Source organism: Octopus bimaculoides, chromosome 15 (genome assembly GCF_046866305.1).
Source record: "Octopus bimaculoides isolate indiv1 chromosome 15, ASM4686630v1, whole genome shotgun sequence".
Lineage (NCBI taxonomy): Eukaryota > Metazoa > Mollusca > Cephalopoda > Octopoda > Octopodidae > Octopus > Octopus bimaculoides.
Window position 1 is genome coordinate 33,069,129 of NC_142942.1, and position 4,657 is coordinate 33,073,785.

The window sequence follows — 4,657 nt, forward strand, 5'->3', positions numbered from 1 at the left end:
GTGTGTAAGTACACATATACATACATACATACGTACATATAAATGAATAACATGGTTAAGTGAATTGTTTTTGTGAATTTTTGCTACCCTAGTAACTATTTATTTATTGTTTCCTTGTTATTTGTACACATTGAAAAAATACACACACACACACACACACACACGCACACACACATACACACACACACACACACACACACACACACACACACATATATATATATATATATATATATATATATATATATATATATATATATATTAGGAATCCATCGCTTTACAGACATAATGCGTTCATGAAAATCTGGCCGTAACGCGAAATTCCGTATTGCGAAATTAATTTTCCCATTGATCTTCATATTATGAAGTGTGATTGCTTTCCTACAGGCATTTTCAAAGGGAAAAAATAGATGCAGAAGAAAACAACAGGGAACAAGCAAAGTTATTATCTTAATACATGAAAATAATTATTTCTAGATATACACAATACAATATAGATACATAAAAACACTAAAACATTTCAAGAAGAATAAGTTAGGGAATAATAGGAATCGAAATATCGTAAGAGTACGTTCTTATCACAAAAGGTGCTGGCTACTGCGTGAGGTGTGGTGGTGGAATAGGCGTTACTGGGAGGATAAGGGATGATATTTACAATGTTACCGTTCGTTATCACGAACATCAGCTGGAGGGGTGAAGAGCTTATCCAAAGTTAATTGTTTTTTATGACTGATCATCTCTTTGTACAGTTCGGTTTAGAAAATGAGCTCATTGTAAACTTCTCTTGTAATTTTTATATAATTTTCATGATTAGGATCATTATCAGCAAAAAACCTGCAGACTTTTCTCTATAAGTGCCAACCCTTTAGTAATAATTTTTGTAGTCAATTTAAGTTATGGTGTTGATGGAACTTCTATTGTCTCATCTGTATTCGCAGAGTGTTCTTTTTCTAATTGTATTGGCTCCTCGTAAGATAAATTTTCTCTCTGGGACTCTAGCAACTCAGTCACATCATCCTCTATGTCTTCTTCAAATCTTACGCCCTTTGCAAGTGTCACAATATCTTTCCAAATTTGGAGTAGACTTTTTGCTTTAAGAAAACTTGTAATGTCACGGATACAACCTAGCCATATACAATCTGGCCAAAGTCGAAGGTTTTATCCACAACATCCATTATGCTGAATTTCTTCCAAAAATCCACAACATCCATTATGCTGAATTTCTTCCAAAAATCTCTAACCGTAGGTTAATCCTCCTTGTCAATTGCTTTAATAAGCTGTTTGAAAGTTCTCATATAATATGCCTTGAAATTAGCTATCATACATTGATCCATTGGCTGAAGCAAAGGAGTATTCTTGGGAATGTACTCTACTCTCACATTATCAGAAAGGTCATTTAAGTTTGCTGGGTGCCTCAGTGCATTGTCTAAAAGAAGCAATGCTTTATTGGAAATATGTCTGATACTATACTTTTCTGCTGCAAGACAAAAACAAACGTTTGTAAATCACTCCTTGAAAAAGCCCTTTGTCATCCATGCTTCTTATTTGAACGCCAAATCACAAGTAGATTAAACGTTTTGTAACCGTTGAAAATCCTTAGGTTTTTAAAATGATACACATATAGCGGCTTTAATGTCTTATCACTAGCGGCATTTCCTCCCCTCTCAAAAGAACTGTCAGGCAATTTTTGGAAGCTTTGAATCCTGATGTTGATTTTTCTTCTCAGGAAATAAAAGTTCTAGCAGGCATGCGCTTCCAAAAAAGTGCATTCTCGACGTTGTATACTTACTCTGGTGTGTAGCCTCCTACATCAATCATTTTTTAAAACTACCCTATATAACTTCACTAGTCATTTTTATGTCCTGTAAATCCTCGCGCTTTTCAAATATTTCAAACCAGCTTTTACTAGACAAAATGGGATTTTCATTGGAAGTTTCACCTTCTTTTTTCTGCAAATCGTGATATAAACTTTGGTTCTTTTTTTAATTATCATTGTGTTTATCGGCATATTACACACATCCTGATCCTCGATCCGTACAATCAAGAGTTGTTCCATTTTAAGCATTACATTACATCTATGGAAAATAAGCTCCGGTCAGTTAACAGAGAGCTTCCTGAGCACTTGATATAATTTTCTCTTTGCTGTCACGCATTGTTTTAATGTTTTAAAGATTTAATGTTTTGGCAATATAACTTTGCATAAAGTGTCTTTAAAACATCGATTTTAATATCATGTGGAATCCTTTTAAGGTTCCTTTTCGCACTACTACCTTTAGGCATTCATACCATATATTACTGTTGTTAGTGGCTGTGTTCGTGTTGATGATAGAAATAATAACACACACATACTTATATACATACATACATACATACATACATACATACAAACATACATACATGCAAATATACATACATATCTTTTACTTGTTCCAGCCATTTGACTGTGGCCTTGAAGGATTTATTTTTTAAGCCTAGTACTTAATCCATCGGTCTCTTTTGCTGAACCGCTAAGTTACAGGGACGTAAACACACTAACACCGGTTGTCAAACACACACACATACACACATATAAGTTTAAAAAACACATAATATATAAAGCACAAACAAACGGAAATCAGACACAGAAGTTCGCCAAATGCTCATAGTTATCGTCCAAAGGATCTCTGCAATTTCACATTTAATATATACACACATACACACACACACCACGACGGGCTTCTTTCAATTTCCATCTGCCAAATCCACTTACAAGGCTCTGGTTGGACCGAGGCTATAGTAGAAAACACTTGCTCAAGGTACCTCGCAGTGGGACTGAATCCGGATCCATATGGCTGGAAAGCAGGCTTCGTACCAATGATTTCAAATTTTGGCACAAGGCCAGTATTTCAGGGCAGAGGTGAGTCGATAGCAGTGTTCAACTGGTACTTAATTAATTTATCGACCTCGAAAGAACGAAAGACAAAGTCGACCTTAGCAGAATTTGAACTCAGAGCGGGAAGATGGCCGAAATACGGCTAGGTATTTTTCCCAGCACGCTAACGAATCTGCCAGCTCACCGCCTTCAATATATGCATATATATTAAGCGACAGAAGTCAGAAAGTGACTCAAAGACCGACATGAGCCAGTCTTTATAAATGAAGTCTTCCGGTTTGATAAGAACCAATACAGAAAATACTCGGCCCTTGAGACAAATTGTAATTTCTTTTGATATGTGTGTGTGTGTGTGTGTGTATGTGTGTATCTTTGTGTCTGTGTTTGTCCTCCATCACAGCTGGTGTTGGTTTTTTTAAGTCCCCGTAACGATTCGGCAAAAGTGACCGAAAGAATAAGCACCAGGCTTGAGAGAAAATAAGTACTGCGGTCGATTCATTAGACTAAAAATTCTTCGAGGTTGTGCCCCAGCATGGCCGTAGTCTAATGACTGAAGCAAGTAAAAGATATGATAAAAATTTCGTGTATATATGTATGTATATACACACATATATATACACACACAAGTTTCTTCATGTGTATGTATGTATGTATGTATGTATGTATGTATGTATGTATGTATGTATATACACACATATATATACACACACACAAGTTTCTTCACGTGTCTATCAATTATATTCAAAGCTGCATAGACATATTTCTTTCTTTTATTGTATGATGTCTCCCTTATTTTCATCTCTCACCTTTCCAACCATTGTATATTGCTAATTATTTATCATGTATGAGATTTGAACCCAAGGTAAGCTGCCATGAATTTGAATAACCCAAGGTAAGCTGCCATGAATTTGAATATCTATTTATATACCTATCTATCTAAGATCGTTTTGTTTTGCAGCCACGTGGTATCGAGTTCAGTTTCACGACGCAGCACCTTGGACAAGTGTCTTTTTACTATAGCCACGAGCATACCAATGCCATGTGAGCGAATTTGGTGGCCAGAATACGTGAGGAAGCCCGACGTATATGTGTGCATGTGTGTTGTGCCTATGTTGTGTTTGCCCCCACTACACACACACACACACACACACACACCATCACCACCACCACCACCACCACCACTACCGTTTGACAACTAGTGCTGGTTTGTTTATGTCCTCATTACCTAGCAGCTCAACAAAAGTAGCCGAAAGAATAAGTATCAGACTTTGAAAAAAAATAAGCATTAGGTTGATCTGTCCGTGCCCCGACATGGCAGCAGTTCAATGACTGAAACAAGTAAAACTGCAGTATAATAATATATATATATATATATATATATATATATATATATATATATATATATATATATATATATATATATTATATGTCATTGGAGCCGGGTACCAGCCCGGTCCGCTGCAACAAAGTCTACCCACTACACTTTCCATCATCATTCACTCGAGGTGCTGGATATATTCCAGGCCAGTGTCTGCAAGCAAGTTGTCGATGTAAGTGTCACATTGTTTTCCCTTTCTTGTATCATCATGAAATAGGTTCCACATGACTAATTTGGATGTTTTCAGTTCAGGGTGACGCAAGCAATGACCAGGTAGTCGCAGCTGTCTTTGCCTGATCTTCTCGTTAACTCTCGGCAGATCTTTATGAAGGCATTCATTTGTCATATGTTGCTGCCATTTCACATTTAGGGCCATTTGTATAGCAAGTCATCTAGCCCGTTTGATA

General features: G+C 36.4%; 1 long non-coding RNA gene across 1 annotated transcript in view; it reads left to right on the forward strand.

Moving 5' to 3' along the window:
• Positions 1–4,260, forward strand: part of LOC149132487 (uncharacterized) — a 26,713-nt gene extending 22,453 nt beyond the window's left edge. Inside the window, exon 3 of the long non-coding RNA XR_016244448.1 lies at positions 3,831–4,260. This is a non-coding gene — a long non-coding RNA (uncharacterized LOC149132487). The remainder of the gene's footprint in view (positions 1–3,830) is intronic.
• Positions 4,261–4,657: the final 397 nt, after the last annotated feature.